Consider the following 15,153-nt stretch of genomic DNA (forward strand, 5'->3'; position numbering starts at 1 on the left):
CGGGAATTCATGGGAAATCACGGGGAGACACGGGAATTCATGGGGAGACATGGGAAATCATGGGGAGACATGGGAAATCATGGGGAGACACGGGGAGACACGAGAATTCATGGGGAGACACGGGAAATCATGGGAAATCATGGGGAGACATGGGAAATCATGGGGAGACACGGGAAATCATGGGGAGACATGGGGAGACACAGGAATTCATGGGGAGACATGGGAAGTCATGGAAAATCACGGGGAGACACGGGAATTCATGGGGAGACATGGGAAATCATGGGGAGACATGGGAAATCATGGGGAGACATGGGAAGTCATGGGAAATCATGGGGAGACATGGGAAATCATGGGGAGACATGGGAAATCATGGGAAATCACGGGGAGACATGGGAAATCATGGGGAGACACGGGAAATCATGGGAAATCATGGGGAGACACGGGAAATCATGGGAAATCACGGGGAGACATGGGAAATCATGGGGAGACACGGGAAATCATGGAAAATCATGGGGAGACAGGAATTCGTGGGGAGACACGGGAAATCATGGAAAATCATGGGGAGACACGGGAAATCATGGGGAGACACAGGAAATCATGGAAAATCATGGGGAGACACAGGAATTCATGGGGAGACATGGGAAATCATGGGAAATCATGGGGAGACACGGGAAATCATAGGAAATCACGGGGAGACACGGGAAATCATAGGAAGGCACGGGAAGTCATGGGAGGGCGCAGGGTGCGAGTCCAGCTGCGCAGGCCCGCGCCGGGCGGCACAAAGTAAACAGGCCGAGCGGGGCAAGGGGCGGCGCACGGCGCCTCCGGAGTGGCGAGGAGGTCAAGGCCGCTGCCTTGGCCACCGCGACCAGGCCCTGGCAGGGAAATGGGATCTGGTTTGGCGGAGCAGGGAGGAGCAGGAGGGAGGGAGAGCTGAGAGGCCAAGGTGCCGGAGCACCAAGGCTACTCGCAGGAGGGACGCGAGGACACGGATTCTCCCAGGGTGACCCATGAGCGCCGTCGGAGCAGCGCGGCCACGCTGAGCATCCTCGCCCCGGTGCCAGGGCGGATCCGTGCCACGACGTCCYGCAGCTCCGCACCCTGTTCCGGAGCCTCGTGAGCTGCTGGAGTTGCTCTCCCTGCCAGGCTGTGTCCACCCCTCCAGGAGGGTCCCGATGAGCAGAGCCGTGTGCTCCCAGCAGCTGCAGGGAGGCAGCGGGACCCCCATGGTATGTGTCAGCTTTAGGAAATGCAGGAAGAGTCACAGAAATGAGCACACTGGAAGGTGGAAAGGCGAAAGGAATTCTGCAGTAGGAGACCAAAGATGAGTGATACGGGCTTTCACGGAATCACAGAATGGTTGAGGTTGGAAGGGACCTCCAGAGATCATCTAGTCCAACCTCCTGCTCCAGCAGGGACACCCAGAGCACGGGGCACAGGGCGGCATCCAGGYGGRTTGGGAAGAYCTCCAGAGMAGGAGACTCCACAGCCTCCCTGGGCAGCCTGTGCCAGGGCTCTGGCACCCTCACAGTGAAGAAGTTCTTCGACACRCGGAGATGGAACTGTTCTGCCAACAGTGGTAGATTGGGATCCAAATCGTGTGATTTGGGMAAAAATCAGCTTTTCGTTGCACAACAGAGTAAGAATAGCGATGTTTTCACACCCCACAACCTCCTGCAGTGCTTCAGCTTGCAATACACAAGTATTATAGTGGCTTTAGGTATGCAACAAAAATGGCCTGGTTCCTATCATCTCCCTCTATAAAACTAAATTTAAAATTAACTGACATAGTAATAGGACTTAGAGGAATGTCAGGCACAGCATGTACTACGTGAAGATGTAAAAGGAGAAACAAAGTGTGCCGAGGCTGCAAATGCCTTGGTATATGCCCCCAAAAATGAGAAGGAAAAGGAGTGAATTTTTGGAAGGGCGAAAGGAGGATTTAGAGGACAAGGTCATGAAAGCCCAAAGGACCCGATTTCAAGGTAAATGTGGTCAGCATGTTCCAAAGCTGATAAAAAGAGCTGAATTAGCTGGAAAAGCTGGGAAAGGAAGGAGAAAGAGTTGCAGATTGGTGATTTCTTTGTTCATCGCCCTTAAACAAAGGAAGATATATTGGTAGAGGCAGAAGGAAGTGGGTTAAAAACAAGTTTAAGACCACAGCACAAAGTGGACAGACTTTTAATCTAGATTTAATTAGAGCTGTTCGTTAACTACGAGAATAAGAGCAGGGTCAGAAACAGTAGGCCAGGCTTTACTCTTGCTGGCTTTAAAAAATGAGGGTAGTTCAGCTGARTTCCTTGAACGTGGAGCATTACTAAACCGAGCTAAATGACAAGAGTCAAGCTTACTCTTTTCAAATCCTTGAGATTTGAACAAGGACATTCTGCCAGAGAGAAACTGAAGAGTTTGGGGGGTTTTGTTTGTTTGTTTGTTACATTTTTTGCATTTGTTAGTTACTGCTTTGAGCAAACATACTGGAAATGACAGTCACAGACTCAGAACTCWGTAGTCCAAGTATGAAACCAAGGACCAAGATACAAACATGGTGTCTGGCTAAAAGTACCGATTGTCATTAATTTATGGGCTAATTTGGCTTCAAGAGTCTTGTTTTTCTTTCCCTGGGTTTCCCACCGGTTTGGGAGGATGCAATTGGACCTGTTCTTAGTTTTCACATCTGCTGATGTGCTAAAATACTTGAAGTTGTCTCGACAAATTGTTGCCAGTGTCAGCAGGAATACTAAAGTTAACTAAATCCAACTTCAGATACATGAAGCACTTCAGATATATGAAGCCTAAAATAGGAAGTATTTTATGATAATAGCACTTCATTGGAGGCATAAAATGAATTAGTAGAGGTTCTTTTCCAGTAACAAAGCTGAAGGAAAGAGTGTGTGTGTGTGTGTGTGTGTGTGTGGTGGTGATGAATTCTGAAAAACAATGTATATTTATGTTACAATAGTGGCTACAACAGGCTAGAATGTTTTCCAAGCTGTATTCGTTGCCGAAGAGCTTGTTCATTAAAAGACAGCATAAGGACAAAACACCAAGCAAAGGAACATAGAGTATACAAAGCAAAATGACCAACATGGGGGTTGCCAGAAGCCAGGGGGAAGGGACTCCCTCCTCTCCCTTTTCTGCAGATTACTTTTCACTGCTCCCTGCCTGCTCCGTTTCCACGTCAGCGTGTTTCCCGTATGTGGCAGTGGATATTGTAAAAGGGTGTGAGTGATGGCTGGGTAACAGTGAGAAGGAAAGACTGGCTTGCAGAGAATGCAGATAAAAAAATCCCTAAAGTAATACCTGTCATTGACGGGGAGGATCTCACGGGGTAGGCTTAATGCAAGGTCCGACTTTTTTATGACCAGTTAGATACGGATGTGATATGCTTATTAGAAATGACTAAAAATAGGTAGGTTGGTCAATGGGTAACTTTCCTGCTTTCACTATGCAGTAATAATTGGGGAATTTATACCATGCTTTATGTAGATGAAGTACCGCAGGGTACTGCAGTGCTGAGGTTATGTAAGCAACCGAAAGGAATCGTTGAAGCCCAAGGAGAGGAGGAAGTGCAGAAGAGCAAGATTAGAAAAGCTTAATTCACAGAACAAAATCAACTTGGAAATGAAGGCTTTCTCTTTTTTTTTTTTCTTTTTTTTTCCCTTTTTTTCTTTTTTTTTCTTTTTTAAATCCTACCTTCAGATAGTTTTACTGTGAACAGGAAGCAGTCTGCAGGCCTCAAGGAAGCCTAAGCTTTTTACTGCTATTGGAAAGCCCCTTGGAAGCTACACAGATACTGCTGTGACTGAAGATAGTGTAAGGACTCAGGCAGCCAGGTGTGTGTCCATGACAAAACCGGGATTAAAATTCAGGACGTTTGGATTCATGCTGCGTACCCCGAGATCACTCCATCGTGTTCTTCGGCCTCACTGGTCTTACTCCGCTTAAACCCTCATTCGTTGATCTCAACGGTGGCATGTTTTCAAGCTTTTCACGCCAGCAAGTGAACTGTAACAGGTTTGCAGCTTCTCCAAATAAAGCTCCGGAACTGTTTGCCTGAGCGGGATCCTCTGTTAAGCTCGCTTCCTTTCTRGGCAGGACAAACTGTACAAAGTGCATGCGCGGGGCTCTGCCGGGGCTGCTCTGCCCAATGCACGCTCTTTTCCCCGGGCAGGCTACCGTGGTTTGCTCACTTCTCAGCTACCAACCCCACGTGGCCCCTTATTTTTGCAAGACTCGGGAAGGCTCCTGCACGGGAGCAGGCGAGGAGCACCAGGGGTTATCCCAGAGCAGGGACTGGCACAGACGAGTTCCGTGGGGCTCCTTCTGTCATAGCCGGGATACTTGGGCTCGCTGAGGGACCTCAGCACCTCACGAGTTGGAGGCGGCTCCGAGTGCAGCCCTGGGCCCAACAGAAAGGGGCTGCAGGGCCTTGGCAATAATCCACAGTGCTCCCGACCACCCTCAGCCTGCTTATCCTTTTGTCCATACCCGTGCAGACTTYCCCTGCAAGTTTTAGCTGAACTTAAAGTAACAGGATAATTCGGGTTGTTTATCCTTGAACAGCATAACGTTGTAAAGTTTAAAGGAAAAAAAAAAAAAAAAACGCTTTTATTATAATCTCCAATTCTAAGGGTTGGGTTAAGTTATAAGGAGAAGTATTTGCAATTACTTTGTGTGAAATTGAGTAGGTTAGTGCTTCATATTGTGGGATTCCTCCAGGCTCCTCAACTAAAATTGGTTTTGCTGTCCCTGAGCCTGTCTGAAAAGATAGGCCTTTGTTTCTCTGGGAATAGAGCCTATTATACGAAAAATATGGTTGGAGTTGAGCGAGGCAGATTTATGTAGATTTAATTATTCAGCTGCTTTAATAATTCTGTTCGCTTCTAAACAAAGATGAATTACACTAGTGAATTATACTGAAGAATAATGTTCTTTTTTTTTTTGTTTTGTTTTGTTTTCCAGAAAATATTGCTACTGGACATCTGTAAAACAATGAAAATGCAAAAAAAAAGTTTAGAAAAAGCTCAAGACTGCCTCATTCGAGTCTTGTCCTCATTTTCAACTTGGTGCCATGAAAAGTTCAAAAGCTTTTTCCACATTGTTTGTGAGGTTTCTCCAGAGGGAGTATTTCTGGCTTTGGTTAGAAAAGAACTCCATGTCTTGCTAAAGATTGACAATTATGTACATTTTTGGCCTGTAACTTAAGCAAACCAGCAGGCCCTCAGGGTGCTCAGAGTCCAGTCATGGACAGAAGGATACTTGTAAAGAACATTTTTTGAACACTCTTTGAAATCCATGTACTGATACAGCGATAAGCAGTTCTGAAAAAAAGAATTCCTCTTTTATCTGTAGATAGGTCAAATTAATCTGACCCGTTCCAGAAGCTTTTCTCAACTCGAAGGCAGAAAACTCTTCCAGCTTCAGAGCAAGGGGCTCCRGTGCAGGACAAGTCTCCTCAGCACCTCACGGGGCTGCAGAGGGCCACGCTCCAAACGTGACCTTTTTGCTTCGCATCGGATAGCGCTTCCTGCCCCATGTCATCATGATTCAGCATCGCGACATGCTGAAAGATCATCAAGGGGGAAACAATGCCGAGCAGCGTGGGGATGGTGCGGCCTGCCCTGGCTATTCTCTGTGTACCTGATATATTGCACATCGTATTTTCTCTTTCCTCTTCTTCCCGCTGCCAGGCACGTAGGTCGCTGTGTTGCCAGCGCCTTCCCTCCTGTTGGGAAGGGAAAAGGGAACAGGCCTCCCTGCGATGAGGGCAGGAAGGACAGTTTGCTTTGTGACCCTTAGAGCTCACGTCTTGCAGCATATCTTAGTATCTAATGGGGTACGGCCTCAGCTTTTTGGTTCCAGCTGCCTAGAAGTTACTCGTGAGAGCTCACAAGAGAATCAAGAACTGTTGTGGAAGGCACGGAGCTGTGTTTATTACAGGGAATTACAGTGGAAATGCAGCTGCTTTTCTTGTTCTCCACTTGGCTAGCAGTATTTCTCGTATCTCTAATTTCTTTTTCTGATGAAGGCAATTGTCTTCTACAAGTAAGTAAGAGTAAGAGAGACTCCGAGGAAAGAGAAAGCTCAAAACAAACATTTACTGCTCCAGGAGGCGAAACGTGTCTCGGTGATTTAGAAGAGGAAGGAAGAGACAATAGTGAGGGAGGTTTTGAACTGATAACACCAGCCAGGTGTTATTCCTCAATAGACCTTGAGTTTTGATTTTTTTCTTTGATAAGGCCTTTCCTAGAAAAGCATGCGGCAGATAAAACTTCATTTTTATTTGTTTTCTGGGTGAACAATGGCTCCCTCCCCCACCTCTTTCCCCTGAACAATGGGGATATGATTTTGCCGTTGGTTTTGTGTGCTCCGGAGCTGTGGGGAGCGCCCGTGTCCCGCGGAGCTGCCCTTGGCCGGCGGGCCCGCGGACACGAGCCCAGCCAGCGCAGGCGGGATGCGCCGGGCAGCGCGCGGCGCTCTCTTCCCCCGCGCTCCCCGTTTCCTCCCCTCCTAGGGCAGGGTCTGGGTGTTCCCGTTTCCATCCTTCCCAAGGAGGAAGCGTTTTATTCTGCACCGCTCTGCCTGCCCTCAGTACGTTTCTCACGTCCTTCTGTGCCGTTTTGGTAGGTCATGCTTTGAGGGCACGTCCACGTCACTGCTGCCCACCAGAAGAGATGGTCCTGCCCCTTCATCCTTCCTCGCCGGAGCGCCACCCTCATCGCCACCCTCCTCTAGCCCTTTGGTGAGTCAGTGCAAGAGAACAGTTTTCTGTTGGATCAACAAGTTGGATCGGCTCATGGTGCGGTTTGATGTGGTGCAAGAGAGGGTGTGGAGCCGCCGGGCCAGGAGTCGGGAGGGGAAAGCAGGACCACCCAGGGCAGAAAGGTAAGCTGACTCAGCCGGGTCGGGTAGCTTCGCCCTTATTTACTTCATGTTATGTAATTTGACCCTTTTCTGTTTTCTTTTTTCTTCCTTAACTGAGAGAGGAGTCTGTCCAAATGACCTTTCAAAGCCACAGCAGATCCAAAGTGCAAGATATTGTTATGTGCTGGGATGTGATAATGGCTGGCGTCAGCTGGTTCCTCTTTCTAAGGATGTGGGGAGATGTGTTGTACGTTATTGTCTCTGACAACAGCAGGCCAGAGACTCACATTTTACAGAGTTATTTTTTTCAGTTTTTAGCAAGCTGGTAAGGTTCTGCTTGTTGATCAAAATAGTTCTTGAGATTTTGGAACTGAACGTATTTGTCATCAAAAGCTGTGAAATCAATAAACGCTCATTATGATGGTGCTTCCATGTCCCCTTGCTCCCTAGGCTAACACGCACTGCCCTCTGTGCAAATACACTAGTACGACAGCGGGATATTTTTATTTAACGTAATATCTTATATGACTATGAACAACCTAAACTCACACTACGCATTTCACTTCTTTCAACAGACTTTCAGATGGCAAAGTGCTGTTAATGCTTCAGGTAAAACACAATTCTGACATCACTGAACACTGGAGAGTTCTTACAGAATGGTACCTGGAAGTTAGATCCTTCAAAAACTAGATTTCGCAGGAGCTCTTGCAAACTCAAAGCTGAATATGAATTATTAACATCGTTGTTTTGTTCTTGGAGCAATAATACAGGTTACAGAACTGTAATTAGGGCTGGGTTGTGTCTGAGCCTTCCTATCGCGCTGCATCAGTTTGTCACTGTTACAATTATTATCCCTGAACCTGTTCCTTGCTCACCCAGCTGGCTAATTAGTGACCTAGAGATAAGATGGCATTTATTGGTAGTAGAAGAAATGGCTTTTCATTTTCACACAGAAGAAAAAAAAAAAAAAAAAAAAAAAAAGTAAAAAGTCACCAAACAATTTACACATTTTTCATCCACCCACAGTGCAATGGAAGATGATAACRTGTATCTTTTCAGGAGGCAGATTACACTTCTTTTCCTTACTCTTCCAATAGGTGTACTATTTCTCCCTGGCACAATCCTTTTATTTTTCTCTTTTTTTATTTTTAAATAAATTCACACTGTTGGGACCATGTTGAAGATTTTTCATTGAAACAGATTCCTAGAAGGGTTCCTCAGAATATAGTTTCTTCACTGTGCCATATAAGAGTTGAGCTGGAGGGAATAGGCAGAGAATAGAACGAGACTGTTCTCACCTATTTAGCAAATGGTAAGCTGGGAGCATTGCTGGAAAATGGGTGGGAGGCAAAGCTCCTCCCTTGGGCAAACACAGCCTCCAGTAAAAGCCATGTAGTCTGAGCAAAAGTAGGAAAGGGCTTTTCATTATTATTATTATTATTATTATTATTATTATTATTATTATTATTATTATTTATTTATTTATTTATTTATTTATTAAATAAACTACAACTTACCAATGTGAGAAGCCAAGCATAGTTAGCTCATATCCACACAAAGGCTTGTGTGTCTGTTGGGTCTAATCTGCACACCCAGCTTGTCATCACCTTTTTTTTAGCTAGGGTGACTATTTCTCCCTTTTTTCAAGAAATATTCCATATTTCGTTTGTCACGTGAGTAAAACATGTTGTATCATATATTTTGTAGAGCAGTGCTTGGCAATGCCTCTGTTAATTGGCCCTTATTTTTAATGTAAAAATACCGGCCTCAAAGGGCTGAGTCTTTTAGGAAAAAGCCACAGCGTAAAGCTAGAAACAGTTCTCCTTCTGTGTTACCCTAAGACAGCACAGAGTTGCACACCTAGAATAAAACCTGAGAGTCCAGGTTCATACCCGAGGATCATCCCCAAACCTCTAATTTAAGGTTTGTACTCCAGATAAGGCAGAGGATCATAAGGAAGAGCATTTTTTTCTAAGGTTCATTAATGGCAAGGTAAACACCAAATGCTGACCATATCATATCATATCATATCATATCATATCATATCATATCATATCATATGTGCAGCATTTTTAAATTTTTATTATTATTTTCTTACTGCCAAGATTTCGTGAGCGCTAGGCGCAAGGGAAAGCTCCGAAGGGTGGGAGCAAAGCCGTTTGCCTTCGGAAGCGCTCGGTGCGGCAGGATGGGAACCCTTCCAGAGAGCTCCCTGGAAACTGTCACCCAGCCCCGGCGGTCTATAAATAGAGGAGGTCTCCATCCCCTGGGAGGTTTTGCAAGGCCAGCGCTGCCAGCCCCAGCTCCTCAGCAGGGAGGCCACCGAGGGCGCCCTGCAGAGCCGGGTGCTGGAGCCGGCGGGGAAAACTGGCTCTCTCTGAATTCAAGGTGAGGTCTGCTGACAGGTTCAGAGGTGAGCTGCTACGGAAGGCTTTTCCCAAAGAATGTGCATGTGTGCCAAGGGGGAMATTCCCCTGGATCCTGCACTGAAACTGCTGCTGTAGACCAAAAAATCCAGCCACAGTGAGCTTCAGTTGCAAGTGAGTGAGGAAGATAGCCGAGAGAGATAATGGTCTGTGAGACACTCTTCCTGAAAGCTGTTTCATTTCTCACAAAATAATAATTCAGGTCTAGACTGTACATTTAAAACAGAACAAGAGGCTGTGATTAAAATACAAAAAGGMGAGTTTGAAATACATTCCCAGAACAGCGACTTAAAATAGCTGCATCAGTGGTTTCCCCACTTGTGAACCTTCTCGGTATCAAAGATAGTTTTAGACCACGGGCAGATTCTGGCTGCACAGGGCACAGTATGASCAGTGGAATTAGTAACCACCCAATATACCCACCTTGGAGGTACCCATCACTACTCTCCTGGATGGGTCACAGTCCTGATTACAGTCCTAATACTCCCTCAATCCGTCAAGAAACATCCCTTTAGAGATCCCAGAATGGATGCAGAAATTTTTTCACTGGTATCAATGAAAATAACAATAAATGCCATATAAGTTACTTCTCTTCAGAGAAGATTTATTTAATTGCTCAGATGCACTGTCATAGGTGAGATGATATGCCAGTTACAAATGGCAGAATTTGTAGAGCAAAATACTGGAACATTTGTTTCTAAGAAAGAGGTGAATATAGGAGAGAAACAGCTGAGTAATACAGAAGCTAGAAATGTATGTCCTACTCCTACCCATTTTCATTAGGATGGATTCCCTGACCGTGACAGCAGATTAAAAAGTGTTGTCTTCCAAAATTCAGTTTAAACATTTGAACAAATTGTCAAATAGGTAAGTTTTGAGATGATTTAGTCTCAAAAACCTTTGATAGGCATCCTTCAACATTTTCCTTCTTGATAGTAGAGTTTCAGAATTAAAAGAAATCTCTATTTTGTTGGTATAAAAATAATGTGGGAGTTAGCCACAGGATAGTCATCTCTCTGCCTTCCTCAAAATGTCAGACAGATACAACTTCTCTAAAGGTAAGGGAGACTACCTTTCAGTGTCAGAACTTAACTCATTTCTTGCAGCGTGCTACAGGCCTCATGTTAGTCTTAAAATCAGAACAATCTGATCTTACATGTGCTAGGGTGTATGATATAATGTTCTAATTAAAAGGTACATTTAGGGAAAAAAAAATGATGGCAAATTACTTGGTCKTATGTATGATTCTTAAGTAAAAGTACATCATAATAAAACATGAAAAAAAAAAAAGGTATTTCATGCAGTAGTTGGCATTAACTCCCAAACATTTCCTTTGGCGTGTTGTTTCCAGTAAACAAAATTACCCTTGCCTGTTTCACCTGGAGAAAAAGAAAAAAAGACCTTTCAGGAAACAATTAGTCCTTCCAAAGGGCTGCATTTTAGCATGAAYCTGGATTATGGGACTGTATGGGATGATGTGTACTGAAGGGTTCAGGAGAGCCCCCACTTGCATGCATTTGGGAGGGCTTGTTTGAGGAGGGGTTCTAGGACACGATTTTCGAGCTCTCTTTTCCTCAGTTGCTTACATGTGTGGCTTCCCTGCCTACTGCAGTCTCCAGTGTAGGAGGGGAAAGAGTTCTCATTGCGTAAACAACCTTGTTTACACACACGAGGAGCAAGTCCCTCTACTGTMGCGTAATCCCTGGGCGCAGCTTCCCAGAAACCTGAGGGCTGCGCTTTAAGTGGTGCACACGTAGCCGAGATGCACACGGTGGCTCAGGGAATATTTTGCTCAATATTTTGCTAAGTACAGAAATAGGTTGTTCATGAGCGGGGCYGGCTGCGCTCCGTGTCGGTGTGTGCATGTGCCTGAGAAGGAAGGGAGAAGCCAGAACTTGTTTCCCACTGGTTTAGTGAGCACGGGGCTCTGAAGCCCAGCTGAAAGCAAACAACCTGCTAGATTCGAGACAGCTGGAAGCGAATAACCTGCTAGACGCGAGCCAGCGTCGCGCTGTGTCACGCTCTGCCTCCCCGCACCGCGGCTCCCATGTGGGTCGCGGTGCCGCGCGCGGCGCTCGCTTTACCGGGTGCTTCCTCGCACCGGCGGTGCCCGGCACGCTTGCAGGGCGCCTCTGCGAAGCGCTGGTGCCTCCAGCCTGCTCCTGGCACCGATTCCTCCCCGCTTCCTGGCTGGTTCCGTGCCCGGCACAGCTTGCCCAGCCTTGCAGAGGGAACGGGCTGCACTGACAGACAAACAGCTTTGCAGATAAAGCCACCTTGCTGTCAGCCCGTCAAGCATAAATTCCCTCACTGTCCTGCTGCTGCTGCTATATAATTAAATCTCCTGCCAGGCATACTCTGTTTTAATGAGTTTCATGAGTCATGGCAGCAGTGGGAACAGAGAGTCCCCAAAAACAAGAATGGACACAAACATCTCCTTGATAATCATCTTATTTGGAGAGCATAAGGTTCTTGCTTGGCCACAGAAGTGAACAGCAGATCTGCTCAGACCCCTGGCCAGAGCATCGCACACTGTTGCTCACGCAGGTACCTGGAGAAAGTGCTTTTGTGGTTCTGAGTCACATAAAGCTCTGAGCAGGGGCACTCGCAAGGAAGCTGTTTGTTTTGACGGTGCGGTGTATCGGCATGAGCGCGCCTGGGAAGGAAGGAAGAGGTGAGAACGTGCAAATGTGGGTGTATGTTCTTATAAGCTCAAACCCAAACACGTCTATATGCCAACACATTTATTAAATGTGTATGAGGAGAGCATTTCTCACTTCCTTACATTGCCAGGGCCCAGCAGTCAAAATCCCACAGCGTAAACAGCTTGGAAACAGCTCCTTCATAGGAGCAAGAAATGAGGGGCCTATTTTCTTTGGTGCAAGAAGGCAGCTCTGCAGCCCCAGTCTCCTTGTCCTTGCAGAAGCAGAGGGGTTCAGTCTCTTCGCACCTGCAGAGGTGGAGGGGTGCATGTTGTGTGTGGCCAGGACCATCCACAGCCGAGCGCACTCACACCTTGCTCCAGGGAGGGAGGCCCTGTCCTTGAAGCATCAGCACAGCAGTGTGGCCCCCTAACTGCACCTCTTAGCCTTAGATAAGGGATAGGAAAGAGACACAGGTAGGAAAGAGGCAGCCCAGAGTGTACAGGGATGAGTCCGAGTTGTGCACATCAGGAATCCGCCTGACCACACTGTCCCTCTCAGCGCAGCATACACCAAACACGAGGAGCACTCAAAAGCCCATCGGTTGCTGTAGCCACTCTATGCATGGGGTGAGCCACCAAAGAGGTGCCTAGGCCAGTCTTTCAGCTCCAGTTTTGTCATCTGAGCAGATTATCATCCTGCCAAGCAGCCACATCCCTCCCCGCACTGCCACCAACTCTCCTTGACCCATTTACCAACAATGAGCTAGATTCAGGCAGACCTTGTGCTTCCACTGCCCAAGCTAACTTGGCTCGCTTTGACTCCYGAAGCCTGAGGGACGCGCACACACACGGGCTGTCCCGCCTGGCAGCAGCTCCAGCAAGCGGGAGAATGGGGACGGGCAACAACGGGGGGCATTAACCCCTCCAGACAGAGTGGGAAGAAGACTTTGCAAGCAGGAAACATCATGGTCCATACATAAGAAGCACAGGAGGTCTGGCATACAGCCCCTTCAGTGCACACATGCCAGGGAAAATGAAAAACAAGTAAAGAAAACTGCTCGTCCAGGCTCAGGTGACTAGAGGCTGTGACTAGGTAGCATTATTTCCTATCCTCTGCTTTTAGGTCTTTTATGAACTGTGAAGTCCATTTTGATTTTCTGCATCTCATAAGACTTTCTGAATCTTCACAGTCACCAGCTTCAATTCTGGCCTCCTTTTAAATCTTGACATCAATGCTATTTTTAGCCTTGTAGATTATTTTTGGATAATATTTCCAAGATATGGCCTTTCTTATTCCCCTTTATAGCCCTTGCTGTGCTAGACTCTTCTTGTTTGGCTTGCTGCAACATCTCTTTCTCTGGCTATGAGGCACAGACACTTCTGCCTTGCTGGTATTTATCCACAGCGCTGCTGCTAAGGCTGCTTTTTTTGCTTGCCACTTGGACACCCTTTGGAGTGTATCATTCCACTGACATCCTTATCTCCCTAAGAGAGGCGCTCAACCTGCCTGGCTCCACRAGCCCGCACGTCCTAGGCTGCGTGTGGCGCTCTGTGTGGGCACTGTGTGCACGTGCAGAGCACGCCAAGCGATTTTGCCGCACTGCAGGTTGCTGCAGGAAGGCGCGCGGCCGGAGGTGCCCTGCTCCTCCGTGGGCCATTCTATTGCTGCCGGTGGCTGCCGGTTTCCAGCACCGCCTTTCCTGGTGTCCCAGGGGCCCCATCGCTGTCACATCAAGGATATGCACCACTCCCAGGATGGGTGGGAGCGCAGGGAGCCCTGGGGGAAGGTGGCTGCGGGGTGCCAGAACCGGCTGCCACCACTGCAGCAAATTCCTCCAGCTTGCAGCCTAATTGCTGTGAGCTCCTGGCTGCCTCGCCTCGGGAAACAGGTCACCAGCGGAAGGCTTGAGGCCAAATGACCTCATTTTCACTCACATATAGCACGTGAATTGGCCACTCAGAAGCAAATTGCTTGCTCAGGTAGCCCAGAGCCCCTTCTTCATGAGCAGCTTCCCTGGGAGGATCCTACACAGCCCCCGTCTCCTCCAGCAGCAACGCTGTCTGCTCTGGCATGGTACACGTTATCTGGAGACTTATTTTGAGGAGCAGCACGGAGCTGTTCTAACACACCTGCTGCACATACGGCAGCACTGCAGAGCTGCTCCCAGCAAGCACGGGCTGAGCACGCCCTGATATTGCACTGTCACACACTGTTGTCTGTCTGTGCTTTCTGAGCCCTCCAAGCTGAGCCTATCTCCGTTAGCAATGATCTCAACCCCTACCGTGCACTCCTTTGATTTTAAGCCTGCGACTTTGTGCTCTGTCATGCTGCCTTTTGCTTTCAGGAGACACTGGCAGTGGTCATTCTCTTTCTAAATCCTCCTTAGATCCATCTGATGCAGGATTGATAATGCCAAGGCTGCTGGTACCCTCTGTCTCTCAAGTTGGCCAGGCAATAGTGATACCACACAAGTGACAAGTGCCATAGTGGTATCACAGTAGTAGTATATTTCTAAAGAGACATGCTACTCAACAGTATCACCTAGAGAATATCACTGAATTTCTTAGCATACCGCAATCAAATTAACTCAGATTTCAAAAATAAAATAGAAATATACAGGTTCTGGATTCACGCAGCTGGTTGTGCATGGAGATTGAGTTGTAAAGATCCCTAACTCTTTAGTCTGCTTAAGAAATTAGATTTCTTTGTAACTTCTTTTTCCTTGTATCAGGTAGAATTTGCATCGCAGATTAATTTCCTGGGGCATCAATCTGTTTTATTTTTTATAAGTTAGTAGCTTTTCCTTTCCAAAACCATGTTCTAATGTTAGCGCTTAACAAAATATAACAAACATTTACATATTTTAGCTTGTCTGTGATATTAAATGATATTTATAATGATGCACAAGGAATCCCCCCCCCCCCCSCYTTTTGTGCAGAAAGAATAAAGCGATTTTATAGTAGAATAGCACTTCCCTTATAGTTACTGAAAGAAACTTAACAGCATAAGTCACCTCTCTATCATCCAAAGTAGGGCTTTTGCCAGTATAAACTAGTTTGGTTACAAAACATCACAGCCCTGACTGCAATTATTATACTCGGAAAACTAGTAGATCCAGACTGCCTACAAAAACATGACTCTAGCAGCCACCAATATCCCAAGGACTTGTTATGCCAAAGTAAGACCAGTTGTAACTCTTGATTTCATTGAAGGCT

This window comes from Nothoprocta perdicaria, unplaced genomic scaffold (genome assembly GCF_003342845.1).
Source record: "Nothoprocta perdicaria isolate Ctin4 unplaced genomic scaffold, notPer1 scaffold_99, whole genome shotgun sequence".
In the NCBI taxonomy this organism is placed as follows: domain Eukaryota; kingdom Metazoa; phylum Chordata; class Aves; order Tinamiformes; family Tinamidae; genus Nothoprocta; species Nothoprocta perdicaria.